At 35.9% G+C, this 17,759-nt stretch overlaps 1 protein-coding gene and 1 pseudogene across 2 annotated transcripts in view; one reads left to right on the top strand and one right to left on the bottom strand.

Annotated features, from left to right (window-relative positions):
• The window catches only part of RGS6 (regulator of G protein signaling 6), a 457,947-nt gene that overhangs the window by 327,848 nt on the left and 112,340 nt on the right, over positions 1–17,759 (top strand). The gene's annotated exons all lie outside the window — the stretch shown is intronic.
• On the bottom strand, positions 16,692–16,810 carry LOC111746136 (annotated as a pseudogene).

The raw sequence follows: 17,759 nt of genomic DNA, 5'->3' as shown, positions 1-17,759 counted from the left end.
CCTCAGAGCCACTAGCTGACCTACTGGATAGCATCTACTTCCCTTTCCACCGGAGGTAACCACTATCTACTCTTATACTAATCAATTTGTTTACCACATAGGCATGTATCCCTTACTATCCAAATAAATAACCAAATAAAATAAGATAAAATTTTCAATGGTTCTTCTATTGTCAAAATGTGGCTAATTGCCTTCCAAATTTGAGAATCCAAAAAGGAGTCAGTTTGTACTACAAACCTATAGAAATACTGACAGTACAAAGTGGTGATGAGGCTATGGGGTAACTGGAACTCTCACACATTGCTGGTAGGAAGGTAAAATGATGCAGCTACCATGGAAGTTTCTTATAAATTTAAATATATTCTTACCATATGACCCACCAATCCCAAGAGACATGAAAACTTGTGTTCAGACAAAAACTTGTATTTATAGCAACTTTAGTCATCATCTCCAAAGACTGGAAACAACCCAAATGTCCTTCGATGGGTGAATAAACAAACAAATAGTGCTACATCCACATTCAGCAATAAAAAGGAGTGAACTATTGATACATGCACCAACTTGGGGATGAGTTTCAAAGTAATTTTTCTGAATGAGGGAAGCCAGTCTCAAAAGGTTACACACCATATGATTCCATTTATATGACAGTCTAGAAAACAAACAAACAAAACTATAGTGATGGCGAATGGATCAGTGGTTGCCAGAAATTGGGAGTTAGGGGAGAGTGTGACTACAAAGGAATAGTATGAGGAAATTTTAGGTGGTAGAACTGTTCTGTGTCCTGTTTGTGGTGGTGGTAGTAATATAAATCTACACATAGATCAAAATTCATAGGCCCGCACACCAAAGGCAGAGGAAGGGAATCAATATTACCTCACATTACCTTAAAAACATATATTCAGTTGAGGTTCTCATAAATATCCCAACTGATTATTCAGATTGTCACTCTTGGAACTCAAGTACCAAGTAGACTCGGATAATGAAAGATACTCATATTGTTAGTATATTGTTAGTGTTCACTCATTTTGAAATTTATATAAATGTAATTATACCATAATATTGGCTATGATGTTTTTTGGACATTTCTGGATTTTGCTTTGACAAAATGTTATTTAGGATTTTCGTATCTATTTTCATGAGCAAGATTGGTCTGTAATTTTTCTTACTTACTTTCCTTGCTGGTTTGACTATCAAATTTATGCCAGTTTCATAAGATGAGCCATGGCATGTATCTCTTTTGTTGATATTGTACTGTTTCTGAAAACTAATTTTCTCTTTAATCTAGGTTTTAGGTGTTTGATTTCATTCTTTTATTTTTACTCCTAGAAGTTCCATCTGTTTCTATTTTTAACATGCTTAGTCATTCATTCAACAAATATTTATTGGTGTTTACTATTTTTTAAGCATTGCTGGGCACTGGGGATTCAGAAGTAAATAAAACAGATTGAAATTTCTGCTCCTGTGGAATTTAGATTCTAATAGAAGAGACAACAAAATAAATAAGAAAATTCGCAGAATTTTAGGTTGCGATAAAGGCCAAGGGAACAAAATAAAGTATGAAGAGGGGATAGAAGTGTTGCAATTTTAAAACAGGTAGCCAAGCAAAAACTTGCCAAGGTCATTTGAGTAAAGATAGAAAGGAGATGAGCGATTTAATCATGTGGATATTGAGAGAAAGAGTATTCCAGAAGCAAATGCTAAATCTCCAAAGCGGGCATGTTTCTGATGTGTTGTTGAGGAACTAAGAGGAGGGCACTGGAATAAAATGAAGGAAAGAATGGATAATAGAGATGAAGTCAGAGTGATAATGGTGAGCTAGATCATGTAGCCTCTTGGCCATTATAAGGCCACTAGAAGACTTTGAGCATGGGGTGACATACCCTGACTTGTGTTTCAACAAGATCACTCTATCACATTCTGCATACTCTGAGGAGTTGACAGGTTAAGCACCAGATAGGAAGCTGTTATAAAAATGTTGATTCAGACTAGGTGCTCAGCACTGATGATATGTGAAGTGGTCAGACTCCAATTCAAGTTCAAAGGCAGAATAGTATTTGGGGATAGATCATATGTAGAATATGAAAAAAAAGAAAGGAGTCGATGATGACTCCACACTTTTGGGCTTGAGCAACTGGAAGAATGAAATTGCCATCAACTTCAATGAGGAAGACTGTGACTGGAGCAAGAGATTTGTTGGTTGGTTTGTTGGTTGGTTGGTTGGTTTAACTGGTATAAGAAATCAAAAGATCCATTTTAGATATGTTTTAGAGACCTATTAAACATTCCATTAGAAAAATGAGAATAACATTAATCTACAGGAAGTAGCCCTACTAGAAAGCCCATCTCTGTACTGTCCAGCTATCATGCTGAGTTGAAAATGTCACCAATTTATACAAATTGTCCCAAAAGTAAAAAACAAAACAAAAGATGAAGACAAAAATGAAGAAGCAGAAGCATTGGCAACTTATGCCAAATAAGTACACTAATACAAAGAAATATGCAGACATGTATATTGTAATGAATCAAATGAAGGAGTCTGGGTGAGAAACTCCAACTGAAGGCTTTAGAATATAAGGAAAAGTTCTCTGAACAAGAATATATTCACCAAACAAAAAAAAAAAATCAACATTGAGATAAAGGGAAAAAATATAGACCTGGGGAATATGGACTTTGAAAAAAAGAATTTGTGAGGAATGAGAGTAGGGGTGAGAGGAAGATAGAGTTGTAAGAAGAACAAATAATTGAAATAAAGAAAGTTTTCTAGAATTCACAGGTGACATCAAGAGACCTCTGGCACCCAATGACCCAAAAAGATCAGTGTGGATGCTTTTTTCTTTCAGATAGGTCCCTTCGAAGCAGGCGTTGTGATGCTTTTGTTTATGGGCTTCCTAATGTGTTGGTGCCTATCAGTCAGAATCAGTGACACAAGAAATGGTGAACAACAAGCTCCTATTTGGACCAATAAAGGCTATCTTCATTTTTTATTAAATTTATTTAAGTTTATTACATTTCTTTTAATTAAATATTCATTATTGATAAAAATCTGACCAATAACATTAGCTCAGATATTTAAATGCCAGAAGGCAAAGAAGAGAATGTGATGGGAAAAGGTTTTATTTTCAGCAAAAATGATCCAAATAAGTGCTTTTTGTCCAGGCGCTATATGGGTCCTGCAGGAATTCACCAGATACATTTAATTTGTAAGGTAGAAGGTCAAGAAATACCCACCACCTCTTGTGTCACTGATTTCAATGGATAGGCCTTCTTTTTGAATAGTAAGTAACAAAGATGGTAGTTAGAGCCAAGATGGTGAGGTTTCTGAGTCTGCAACTTCCAGCCTGCCAGCCCTAGCCACTCACCACCTGTCCTACATGTGATAGACGTATCCTGGGCCAATTGCCTGCCAACTCCAGGAAACCAGCCAGGTAGCATGGCCTTGCCCATCTGTCATAGACAGTTATTCAAGGATAATTCTCCATCACCTGAATGTCATGAAGAATTTTCCAGGGACTTTGAAAATTAGTTTCCTCCAGGCCACCCTCAGAAACACAAATTTCTAACATGTAAGAGCCATAAGATACACCTAGTCTCACTTACTCTTGCAGACAGGAAAATTGAGTCCCAGAGACATGATGTAATGTGTTCAAAACTCATGCAGCTTGTTAAGGACAGAACCGAAATAGAATCTGGATTCCTTACTACTATTGCAATGCTGTTTCCATTACCTCATGTAAAAAAATATAGACTCTTGAATTGGAACAGTTCCTTACAGTTGTCTGATGCATGCCCTCTGAACATGAGAATCACTTGAGTAGTTTGTTAAAAATACAGATCTTGGGACATCCCCATGGGCCTGAGCTCAGAACCCCCTATTTTCAGCATCTGCTGACATTATCTAACACAGCTTGTCTGAATTTAGGAATCAGTACAACCACTATATTGCCGCAAAGTGTTCTGCAGCCTCTGTTTTAATAACTTCTAATGTTGGATGTCATCTTCTCTTATTCCACTTTTGGACAGCTTTTACCTGTAGAAACTTCTTCCTTTTAATAAACTGAAACTTACCCACCTCCTTATAGTTTCAACCCATTAGTCCCAATTCAGCCTCTTTCTCACAATTAAAGAATAGAGGAATTAATTTGATTAAAAATATACCCACCTCTTTCTTATGAATTTTTATTATACAAATAATAATCAGATTATATGCTAGGTATATATATGCATGCGTATTCTTCCATGTGTACATTTTTATCTTTCATAGTCTACATACTTATTTTTAATGGTTTTACATTGATAGAAACATTTAAAAGTATTTTCCTTATGGCTTCTTGGCAATGCAGTTTGGGTGAAGGAGTTTAGGGCTACACTCTGTTAGTGTGACTTGAGCTGGTAAATGTGTGACCTTGGAGTTGGTCACCAGTCTCTCTTGGCCTCAGTTTCTTCATTTGTTAATTAATAGGTTTGAATTAAACAGTATTTGTAATCCCTTCTGGCTCTGATCTTCTCTGGTTCTTCACAGGATATATAGGAAGGCCTGTGAAGTTAGTGCTTTCTATTTAGTCCTCTAGATGTTCTAACTGAATCTACCCCTGACTTAATCCAGGCTATCAGTTTCCTCTTAAATTGTGATACTCTCAATTGAGAAAACAAGAGAACTAGATTAAGAAACCTGAGAGTTACCCCAAATTAGTCAACATTCTTTGTCTTTGTTACTCTCCTCTGCTTCTGTAACATTGAGAGGAAAAGGATCTAAAAAAAAAACAAAAAAAAACTCAAGAAAGAGATAATTTGTTGGGTGCCTACAGTATGCTGAATGGTGGTCCCTCAAAATATCAGGTCCTAACTCTTGAAATTTGAAAAGTTTATCTTACTTTGATAAAGGGTCTTTGCAATGTGATTAAGGATTTTAAGATGGAGAGATTATCCTGGATTCTTACAATCATATGTATCCTTATAAAAGAAAGTTAAAGATTTGACACAGACAAAAGAGGAGAAGGCCATGTGACCACAGAGGCAGAGATTAGAGTGATGTGACCACAAGCTAAGGAGTGTCAGCAGCCAACAGACACTCCCCCAGGGCTTCTAGAGAGAGTGTGGCCCTGCAGACATCTTGATTTGGGCCTAGACTTTTGACCTCCAGTCTGTGATTGAATAAATTTCTGTTGTTTTAAGCCACAAAGTTTGTGGTGATTTGTTCCAACAGCCATAGAGAACTAATAGAGTGTTAAAATTACACTGAACACAGAGTAGCATGAAGAAAATGGCAGGATACATGATGTCTTAGAAAATTGAGGTGTTATTAATTGAAAAAAGAAACAGGTACAAGTTTATAAATAGTTTTCTTCCAAAGTTTTAGGGGAAAATATAAATTATAACATTAATTCTGAAAGCAAATTGCACTGACATGTACCTATGTGGTATAATTGCTCAATGAGTAGTCAGCTAAAGTTGTGTAATAATGCTATAACACAAATCTTATTTGTCAAGGTCTCAATGTAGTTTAATACACATTTCAGATATCCTAAGTAATCTTATTACTCTTACATTCGTGATGAATTAAATTAATTAGTAGTATATGAACATAATTTATTTTCAATTAGCATGCCAGAATATTACTTCCTTCAAATAGTCACTTTGAGAAGTGGCATATTTTTCGCTTTGATTATTTCCAGAATTTCTTTCTGATAAGACCTTTTAAAGCTTTTAGAATTTGTTTAAGTATCTGCAATAGAAGCAAAGCCATAAATCCATGTATGTATACATTTGCATGCACATACATATATATGTGCTATTAAAATTGATTTGGAGATTTCTGCTTTGGGGAACAGAGGACTAGCCTACTCAGACCAACCAGCTGGCTGAGAACAACTACAAAAGCTGGGGGGTGGAAATCAACTTGATGTCACTGGAGAGTCTTAACAAGAAAGTGAAGAATTACTGGGCCAACATTTATGATAAAATGAAAATCTACAGATATAATCCTGGCTTTGGAGATTGTTTTTGCCCCAGGGACATTTGACGATCAAAAGAGGCAACTCCAAAGCTGAGGGTGCTTTTATTACATCATGGGATAACTTAATTCAGAGTATGAAGACCACTGTAGGTGGGGACCTTGATAAATTCAGCTTTCTTTGAGACTCTGGAAGGCTTAAATGAGGTGAAAACATACAACCTTCACACAGCCTGAAGGCCAGCTTCCAGTAATTAGAATAGGCAAGAAATTATAAATTGTTGACATTGGTGAAAAGTGATCCCAGATTGTTGGTGCCCTGGGCACTTGGAAGAAACAAATAACTTTACTCTAGTCCTCAAATTATTTCTACCAACGACTTTCCAAATATAAGGTCAGTACCTAATCACAGATAACCAGGCACATAAGGAGACAAGTTAACATGAATGACGACTAGCAGAAATAACAGATGATAGAAACAAACTCAAAGGAGCACAGATATCAGAATTATCAGACACTAATTTTAAAATAATTGTCATGACTGTTAAAGAGATAGAGAGCAAAAAAGAAAATTTTAATAAAAACTGCAAACCGTTAAAAAAAACCCATAGAATATTTTTAATGGAAATTCTAGAACTACATAAAATTATTAACCAACACTAAGAATTCAGTGCATGGGTTTAATAGCATATTAAATGTGGCTAAAAAAAGAGTTGTACTGAAAGATCATACCAAAAAATCCAGAATAAAAACAGAGAATGAACAGTATAAACAATTGAGAAGAAGGTGGGCGGTGGGGAAACAATATATGAGAAGGTTAAACTAATGTTTAATGGAGCCTCATATGTAGAAGAGAGAGGGAATGAGGCAGAAGCAATATTTGAAGAGATTTTAACTGAGAATCTATTCAAAACTAATAAAAGACACCAGCCCACAAAGTCAGGAAGCCAAACAATCCTCAAGCATTAAAGAAAAATAAATCTACATGTAGATACATCATAGAAAAATTACAGAACACCGAAGACAAAGATAAAAATTGTAAAGACAGCGAGAGAAAAAAAAAACAGATGTAGCTTCAAAAAAGCAACAATTAGTCTGACAGCTAGATTTTCTTAAGGAACGGTAAAAGCTGAACAACAATAAGCTGAGAGCAAATAACTGTTGATCTAAAATGCAATACATAGGCTATGTGAGCCATACCTTCTCTGTTGCAATTATTCAACTCTACCCTTGTAATGCAAAAGCCACCACAGATAATATGTAAATGAGCAGGCATGGTTGTGTTTCTATGAAATTATTGATGTCATCTTCTCTTATTCCACTTTTGGACAGCTTTTACCTGTAGAAACTTCTTCCTTTTAATAAACTGAAACTTACCCACCTCCTTATAGTTTCAACCCATTAGTCCCAATTCAGCCTCTTTCTCACAATTAAAGAATAGAGGAATTAATTTGATTAAAAATATACCCACCTCTTTCTTATGAATTTTTATTATACAAATAATAATCAGATTATATGCTAGGTATATATATGCATGCGTATTCTTCCATGTGTACGTTTTTATCTTTCATAGTCTACATACTTATTTTTAATGGTTTTACATTGATAGAAACATTTAAAAGTATTTTCCTTATGGCTTCTTGGCAATGCAGTTTGGGTGAAGGAGTTTAGGGCTACACTCTGTTAGTGTGACTTGAGCTGGTAAATGTGTGACCTTGGAGTTGGTCACCAGTCTCTCTTGGCCTCAGTTTCTTCATTTGTTAATTAATAGGTTTGAATTAAACAGTATTTGTAATCCCTTCTGGCTCTGATCTTCTCTGGTTCTTCACAGGATATATAGGAAGGCCTGTGAAGTTAGTGCTTTCTATTTAGTCCTCTAGATGTTCTAACTGAATCTACCCCTGACTTAATCCAGGCTATCAGTTTCCTCTTAAATTGTGATACTCTCAATTGAGAAAACAAGAGAACTAGATTAAGAAACCTGAGAGTTACCCCAAATTAGTCAACATTCTTTGTCTTTGTTACTCTCCTCTGCTTCTGTAACATTGAGAGGAAAAGGATCTAAAAAAAAAACAAAAAAAAACTCAAGAAAGAGATAATTTGTTGGGTGCCTACAGTATGCTGAATGGTGGTCCCTCAAAATATCAGGTCCTAACTCTTGAAATTTGAAAAGTTTATCTTACTTTGATAAAGGGTCTTTGCAATGTGATTAAGGATTTTAAGATGGAGAGATTATCCTGGATTCTTACAATCATATGTATCCTTATAAAAGAAAGTTAAAGATTTGACACAGACAAAAGAGGAGAAGGCCATGTGACCACAGAGGCAGAGATTAGAGTGATGTGACCACAAGCTAAGGAGTGTCAGCAGCCAACAGACACTCCCCCAGGGCTTCTAGAGAGAGTGTGGCCCTGCAGACATCTTGATTTGGGCCTAGACTTTTGACCTCCAGTCTGTGATTGAATAAATTTCTGTTGTTTTAAGCCACAAAGTTTGTGGTGATTTGTTCCAACAGCCATAGAGAACTAATAGAGTGTTAAAATTACACTGAACACAGAGTAGCATGAAAAAAATGGCAGGATACATGATGTCTTAGAAAATTGAGGTGTTATTAATTGAAAAAAGAAACAGGTACAAGTTTATAAATAGTTTTCTTCCAAAGTTTTAGGGGAAAATATAAATTATAACATTAATTCTGAAAGCAAATTGCACTGACATGTACCTATGTGGTATAATTGCTCAATGAGTAGTCAGCTAAAGTTGTGTAATAATGCTATAACACAAATCTTATTTGTCAAGGTCTCAATGTAGTTTAATACACATTTCAGATATCCTAAGTAATCTTATTACTCTTACATTCGTGATGAATTAAATTAATTAGTAGTATATGAACATAATTTATTTTCAATTAGCATGCCAGAATATTACTTCCTTCAAATAGTCACTTTGAGAAGTGGCATATTTTTCGCTTTGATTATTTCCAGAATTTCTTTCTGATAAGACCTTTTAAAGCTTTTAGAATTTGTTTAAGTATCTGCAATAGAAGCAAAGCCATAAATCCATGTATGTATACATTTGCATGCACATACATATATATGTGCTATTAAAATTGATTTGGAGATTTCTGCTTTGGGGAACAGAGGACTAGCCTACTCAGACCAACCAGCTGGCTGAGAACAACTACAAAAGCTGGGGGGTGGAAATCAACTTGATGTCACTGGAGAGTCTTAACAAGAAAGTGAAGAATTACTGGGCCAACATTTATGATAAAATGAAAATCTACAGATATAATCCTGGCTTTGGAGATTGTTTTTGCCCCAGGGACATTTGACGATCAAAAGAGGCAACTCCAAAGCTGAGGGTGCTTTTATTACATCATGGGATAACTTAATTCAGAGTATGAAGACCACTGTAGGTGGGGACCTTGATAAATTCAGCTTTCTTTGAGACTCTGGAAGGCTTAAATGAGGTGAAAACATACAACCTTCACACAGCCTGAAGGCCAGCTTCCAGTAATTAGAATAGGCAAGAAATTATAAATTGTTGACATTGGTGAAAAGTGATCCCAGATTGTTGGTGCCCTGGGCACTTGGAAGAAACAAATAACTTTACTCTAGTCCTCAAATTATTTCTACCAACGACTTTCCAAATATAAGGTCAGTACCTAATCACAGATAACCAGGCACATAAGGAGACAAGTTAACATGAATGACGACTAGCAGAAATAACAGATGATAGAAACAAACTCAAAGGAGCACAGATATCAGAATTATCAGACACTAATTTTAAAATAATTGTCATGACTGTTAAAGAGATAGAGAGCAAAAAAGAAAATTTTAATAAAAACTGCAAACCGTTAAAAAAAACCCATAGAATATTTTTAATGGAAATTCTAGAACTACATAAAATTATTAACCAACACTAAGAATTCAGTGCATGGGTTTAATAGCATATTAAATGTGGCTAAAAAAAGAGTTGTACTGAAAGATCATACCAAAAAATCCAGAATAAAAACAGAGAATGAACAGTATAAACAATTGAGAAGAAGGTGGGCGGTGGGGAAACAATATATGAGAAGGTTAAACTAATGTTTAATGGAGCCTCATATGTAGAAGAGAGAGGGAATGAGGCAGAAGCAATATTTGAAGAGATTTTAACTGAGATTCTATTCAAAACTAATAAAAGACACCAGCCCACAAAGTCAGGAAGCCAAACAATCCTCAAGCATTAAAGAAAAATAAATCTACATGTAGATACATCAGAGAAAAATTACAGAACACCGAAGACAAAGATAAAAATTGTAAAGACAGCGAGAGAAAAAAAAAACAGATGTAGCTTCAAAAAAGCAACAATTAGTCTGACAGCTAGATTTTCTTAAGGAACGGTAAAAGCTGAACAACAATAAGCTGAGAGCAAATAACTGTTGATCTAAAATGCAATACATAGGCTATGTGAGCCATACCTTCTCTGTTGCAATTATTCAACTCTACCCTTGTAATGCAAAAGCCACCACAGATAATATGTAAATGAGCAGGCATGGTTGTGTTTCTATGAAATTATTCACAAAATAGGTAGCAAACCATAGTTTGCCTACTCGTGCCTTAGGTGTAGCTCATAAACAAGATATTGAGCAAAAAAGAAGGAAGAGATATTGCAGAAGGATATATAGTATGTGATTTTATTTATATAAAATTCAAAAAACCAACTATGGAATGGTAGTATCAAAGAATATATAATAGGTGGTACACGTGACAGGAAAATATGGAAGTGACTACCATTTACCTCTAAAGGACAGGGTATATAGTGATTGATATAATACATTTAAGGAACTCCTGGAGGAGTGTCAGGAAAATATTTTTAAGTTTCATTACAGTAACATGAATTTTTAAAAATATATTAAACAGTACATATTTATGTGTAATGTTTCATAACTTTTTAAAGTTTTTTTTATTTTTCATAAAAAATAATTTGAAGTCAGGTTAGTGAATAAGGTCTAGGAAATGACAGTTGCCATTACTAACTGTCAATTTTGGTTTAAATAAGGTATGACTCTGAATAATGAACCTGATTTTCTTGTCTTTATAAACTGGTTTGTATGTTTATTTCAGAGAAGGTTTCCAAACATTTGCAGCACAGCCACTACTGATCAAAATAAGGATACGGCCTCTGAGGGGCCAAGTCTGAAAAAGACAATGCTTGATTAAATATTGACTATGCTGTGTTTGCCTTAACAAATATAATCTACTATAACACATTTTATTTAAATGTATGCATTTCTTCTTTCTTCTGATGAGGTTCATTTTAATAACAACATCCTGAAATCCTGTCAAGTTATATTATGAAAGCGAAAGGCGTAACTCTCATATTCTTGGCCTTTGTGCCATTAAAATCTTACTCTAAATGTCACATTCATTCATCTTTTTCACATTTTTTTCTTGACTTTTTTTTCCCCTTCAAGAAGAATGCTAAGTGGAATAAAGGAAGGAAAAAACAGCTCATTTATTAAAAGTGAAAATGTATCACACAACCCTCTAATTCGTGCTCTAGAATTTTATAGAAACACTTCTATTGAAAAGTCTATTTCAGAGTGAGATGAAATTTAAGAGAATGAAGTCCTGATTTATTGTACCTGACCTAGGGTCACTGAGTCTTTTTAAAGAATCAGGTGACTAACGAGGGGTGGTATGTTAGTAATGATGACTATTGATTTCATTGAGTCTTCTATACACTCAAGTGACTGGATGTGTGGCTGATAGGAAGACAGGCAAAATCATGTTGCTGGTAGGAAGTCTATACAAAGATTGTGAACATGGAAACCATTAATTTTCAGCTTAGCTCCTTGTTCAGTGATTTTGTTCTGAGTACAATGGTAGCAGATAAATCTTTAATTTATGGAAACACAAAACATTTTTACTGGCATTTTAAAATAATTATGGCATGTTTTACATATAAAAAATTTTAAGCCAAATTTAGAAGTTGTCATTGTGTCATCTATGAAAGCTTTTTTTCCCCTTGAACATACTGGCTTTAATAAGGCATGTTCTGCACAAATATATCCTAATTCTACCCTCAGTTGCAACTAGCGAAAATTTGAAGTCATTTTTATATAAAACTTGGATTATAACACTTAATCTGGTTTGGGGTTCTAAGACATCATTTTCTAGATCCAAGAACAAGATCTTCTGCAGAGTTCTACCCTATATATTCTTCAGGTAATATGCCCCTAGAGTATTATTTTTCTGAGAATTAATGATGACAGCAACATTTGTTGAATCCATCATAGCTAACATTCATTGACTATCAATATTATCTAAAACACTCCCATCTTTATCCTGATATATAAGCAAACTGCTGGGGTAAAGAACAGGTTGGGACATCCAAAGAGGTCATTCTCCAGAGTCACTGTTCATAAATTTTCCTAAACAACACTTCCCAAATCCAAGTATTTCCTCCCTCTAAACCAAGTGAGGATCCCCAAAAAGCGCTAGTGATGACTAGGGGTGCCACAGGAGGGCCGCATTGAATCCTCTCCCTAACCAGATTCTTGCTGAGCTCTTGAACCCATAGACCTTCCCTACTTCTGCCACCAGAAAGGGAAATATGGAAAAGTTTATGGAGAGCTTGGTAGGTATCTTTTTGAGTTTGTGCATGTATGTAAACCAAAAATGATGTTGGCCTCGCAAAACTAAGAGATTGGATGGAGCAGCCCACACCAATTGGCAAACAGGGACCACAGTGTTATGGTATGATGCCCAAGGAGAAAGATGTGGAACACTGAGATCTCCAGGATGCCTAGGACCTCTGGAGGCTCAAGAAAGGATCTCCCTGGAGACTGAAGAAGAGGTAGAGAAAGGAGAAATGAAGCAGAGCTCACCTCATTCCACCTCAAGACCCTCTGGATGGGGCTGGTAGAAGGATAAGAAATAAGAGTTAAGTTAAATTTTAAATAGAACTAATTGTAAGTAACTAGAAAGCTAAAATGTCTGCCCAAGATGCCATTAAACAAGGGCAAAGGAGATTTGGTTTCACGTATTTGACGGCAGTGATTAGGAAGAAAAAAACCATTTCATGTTTGTGCCTTATCGAGCCCATATCATTCAATACACTGGATATAATATTTAGTGACAAAAGGAACCTGGGACTTCTGTTTCTGGTCATACAGCCAACCTGGTGTCAGAAGGGGACCCCTTGGTGCAGAACACTGACCTGCTGAGAAAGGAAAGGAAGTCTTTAGAGGCCATAAACTGGAAAGTGAGAATCCAGAAAAGTAAACTAGTATCGGGTCAGTCTTTACTCAGAGGGCATCTGTCAACCCTGGGTAGTCCAGAGCCTGGATTTTAAGAGCTCGTGCACTTAGGTGTCAAGAAACAAAGCTGAGAGGGAAACAGTCACTTCAGAGACTCCTGAGGGGCAGTGCTGTCACCAGGTGAAGCAGAGGGAAAAGGGCCTCAGAAAGGGAGATGTTGGGGTACTTATTTTAGTCTTAGTTATTGTTGGAGCAAATGAAAAGAGGAAAAAATGTCTCCTTAGATAATTCCTAATCCCAAATCTTACGTCTCCCCTTGCTGGTATGTCTCTCACCAAAACCCATTTAATCCAAAAGAGTGAAGAAAAAATAAAAAGTTTCTCCATTTCAGCACTGCCCCCAGGTACCTGGCAGAAGCAATCCCATCTCGTCTCTGGAGGAACATACTTTAAATATGGACCTCAGATTTTCCCAGAAAAAAAAAAAAATCACTAGAAATGTAAGAATACAAACCTACATGAGTGAAAGTCAACAAAAAGCACAAACAGCAGAATCCAACCCATAGAGAGAGTGGATATCGGAATTATACAAGTGTGGAATAACTGTTAGGTCAGACCACGTGAAACTGCCATTTTTGTAGGTCAAAACTGGGCAATATCTGTAATTTCATATATTTAATCTAACATTCTCAAAGAAATAGAGTATTGAACGTATAACCTTTTAATTAACATTTTAAAATAATCTTACAAATAAAATATCAGGTTTTTGTACATAGGTTTTGTAAACATTTGAGAAACAAATTCAATCTTATACAAACTTTCAGAAACAATAGAAAAAAGACAGATCATTCTCCAACTCATTCTGAGATTAGTTCAACCTTAATATCCAGACTAGACAGTGCCAGTGTGACATAGAGAAACTGCAGCCCCGTTTCTTTCATGAACATAGATGAAAAAAATCCGAAACAAAATAGTAGAAAACGAAATCTACAAACAATGAAATAAAAAACGATCATAGCTCTTGTTGGGTAAAGGAAGAACCTCAACAGAGGGACTAGCTCTTGTAAAGAACAAATGCTGGGGAGTGGGGCACGTGGGAGAATAAAGGCACCAGTATCACTTTTACTGGCTAGTGGGTCTATACGTGGCCATCTCATTATCATTATAGATTTAACACCAGCATTGTTTAGAATTGCATGTTGTTATCTATTCTTTAAATGTACCTATGCTTCATACCTTTCATGTATGTATTTTATTGAGATGTAATTGACATAACATTTATTTCAGATATACAATATATCTGTGTATATTGTGAAATGATCACCACAATAAGTCTAGTTAACATCATCACTGTTACAATATTTTTCCTTGCGATGAGAACCCATAAGATCAAGCAATTTTCAAATATACAGCACAGTATTATTAAACTATGGTCACCATGCTGTGTATTACATCCCATGACCAATTTATTTTATAACTGGAAGTTTATACCTTTTGACCACCTTCACCCAATTTTCCACCACCTACTTCCACCACTGCCAACCACCAATCTGTTCTCTATACCTATGAGTTTCATTTTTTTGTTTATTTGTTGTTGTTTTTTAAATTGTGGAATTTGTCTCTCTCTGTCTGGTATTTGTCTCTGACTTATTTCACTTAGCATAATGCCCTCAAGTTCCATCAGCATTGCTGCAAATGGTGTGATTTCCTTCTTTTTTATGACTGAACAATATTCCATTGTATACATATGTTGCATATTTTTTATCTATACATACATCAATGGACATTCCTTTTATATATTTATATATATAAATATATACATATACACACATATATATGTATTTCACAATGAAAATTTTTTCAGGAGTTTACAACTGTATATATGTGTACACTATAATTACAATCATGTAAAAAATATATATACATACACAAGTGTGTACTGATGTGTGTGGACAGGGGAGACAGACAAAGAGCTAGAGACAGAGAGAGAGAAATGTTTTTAAGGACTAGAAAATAAAAGTATATTATGAGATGGAGCTAAATGAATACATTTATTTTTAGAAGACGAATTTGACTTTACTGCGCTTTGAGATTATACTCTGCCTCATAAATGTAACTTTGGGCTTTTAGCAGACAGGAGGCCATGGAAAACTATTCAAGCTTACGTATTTTCAAACAGGCTGTCTTACTTTGGGCGTTATGTGTTTCCCCACACTGTCAAGCTTCTGTAAACAAACCTGCAACATGATCCATCTGACTGCTCCCTAGTTATTACCCAATTATCACCTATCCTGCTTATTAACAGCCTTAAACAGGCGATATTGCTGCATGGAACTGACACCCTCCCTTGATGGGTCATGTGGAGCCCTAAGCAAAATTGTGAAGGAAAAAAGCAGACTTTTTCTTCCTTACCAAGTTCTCTTGCCAAATTTCTTCTGTTTTACTCCTTCCCAAGGAAGATCATTTATCCTCAGAGAGCCAAGGGCGGAGCAGTGGGAGCCATTCACTCCAAATGCAGGCATTAAGGGAGGTGGGGGCGGAAGGGCCAAGTCTGTAGAGAATCTTAAAGTAATAAAACTGAATAAAAGTCAGTCTGCTTTATGTTACCACCATGCAATTCTAAATAGTGTTGGTGTTAAAATACCTCTCCCCTTCCCCCACATTATTTTGTTGGTCTAAGAGTTCTTAAATGCTACGGTTACTATTAAGTTATAATAACATATACACAAGCTTCAAATTAGCACATTTTGATCGCCTACCCTTAAGATCCTTATATTCTACACTGAAGTTAACTCAGAGAACCAGCAGTTAAAGGGACTCCCCAGGTACTGAGCAAAAGGCACTCATTTGGAGAGCAGGTGCCTCAAAGTCTAGAATTAGGAGCAGTTCGCGTCTCACACCTCTGTGGCGCATCTCATACCTCCGTGGCACTCTTCAAATCATAGGTTAAAGTACACGCTGATAGCACAGTGACTGTAAAGATGTAGAAACAGAACTTAGGTTATTTCAATTATCATTTTGTGTGACTACTTGGAGTTTAAATTACCATTTAAATTTTATAATCACAAGCGAAAATTGCAAGGTGTAATAGTTTTTGTTTGGTAAACATAAGTTTCAGTTCATGCATGAAATATGCACTGCATTTCAGAAATAACTTTAAAAATAAAAATTTTTTGTCCTTTTTTGGTTTTAAAAGTTAAAAGAAATCAGGAAAATGACACATTGTTACTGAGCGGTACAATTTAGTGGTTACCTAAATCTTGCCTTTTGCAGTGTATTCATTTTATTAAAGTTCATTTATTGGTTGTTGTTAGGAGGAAGAGGGTGTTAAAAGTGATTTGTCTCAGGTGTCAGATGTGTAATGTATCCTAGAATCCTTTCCTTTCAGCTCTCCCGGGGGTCAGTGAGAAATCTACAGCTAAGGGCAAGACAAGGAAGAGTCCTTTAACTGGTGGGCACATGGTTTGGGTCGTTTTATTTTATTTTATTATTTTTACGCCTTCAGCACCCAGTCTTCCTAGGTGGTCTCCCTTCCAGGGACTAAGCAGGCCTGACCCTGCTTAGCTTCCGAGATCAGACGGGATCAGGCGTGTTCAGGGTGGCATGGCCGTAGACTTTTGGGTAATTTTAAAGGAATCTAACTTCCACATATTTTCCTAAACTTGGTCTGCCTGAGAATGCACCTTGCTAATCATGTTGCTTATATAGCAGTCCTTTTCTATAAACTGAATGATGTACATTTCCAAGGTTTTGTCAAAAATATAATTAAATTAAAGATTGGGTGTCAAATACATTACACCTGAAATTACATCCTTGTAGCCATTTCAACATCTTTTTAAATGTTTAGATGTTATGTTAAAAATTATGTAAGTGAGTGCCGAGCTTTTCAAAATTCTTCCGGGATAACATGAGAAAAAAAACGTTTTGAAGAACTGCAGCTGTGTTAGCAGGCAGAGTACACATTTGGGGGCGCTTCAGTACTCAGGAGCCAATTCTCTTCAGAGTCTCGTGTGAAAGAATTCTTGAGAAGGAAATCTCAGGCAATTGGGATACATTCCTTAAATCACATGGTAACGAAGCATGTTGTTGGAAGTTCACTACTGGTTAACCAGTACTTAATATATGTTTTCTTATTTAATAGCAGTGAAGTGAAGCATAACTATGTGAGACACTTTTGCTGAAGGTGAAGGTGGGAGTCAGGGGGCTGATTCGTCCTGCTGGGGACCTTGGGCTGGTTGGTGGTTGGGTAAAGATTCTCATCCAGTCAGCCATGTGGATCCTCCCCCACCTCCTCTTTCCTGATTTAGATCTAGATTTGATTTTTAATATAATGCTGAACATAGAACTCCAGTGGGACAAGTGGAGAAGGAAGCATGTTTCCCAAACTGCCCTTTAATTTGTAAACACAGCCAAAATCTATTTTCAATCTGGTATACTTTTAATCATGCATGTGGGTGGAGAGCGCTTCTGTCACAAGTTGACCTTTCATTCTGCCATCAAGAAGCTCCTCTAGAATGTTCTGAAAGACAACTCATTCTTGCCAGGGAGCTTAGAAAAATGTCAG

The sequence above is a fragment of the Pteropus vampyrus genome, unplaced genomic scaffold (genome assembly GCF_000151845.1).
Source record: "Pteropus vampyrus isolate Shadow unplaced genomic scaffold, Pvam_2.0 Scaffold177, whole genome shotgun sequence".
Taxonomy (NCBI): domain Eukaryota; kingdom Metazoa; phylum Chordata; class Mammalia; order Chiroptera; family Pteropodidae; genus Pteropus; species Pteropus vampyrus.
Note: the sequence above shows the minus strand (reverse complement) of the source record. Positions and strands in the feature narration are given on the sequence as shown.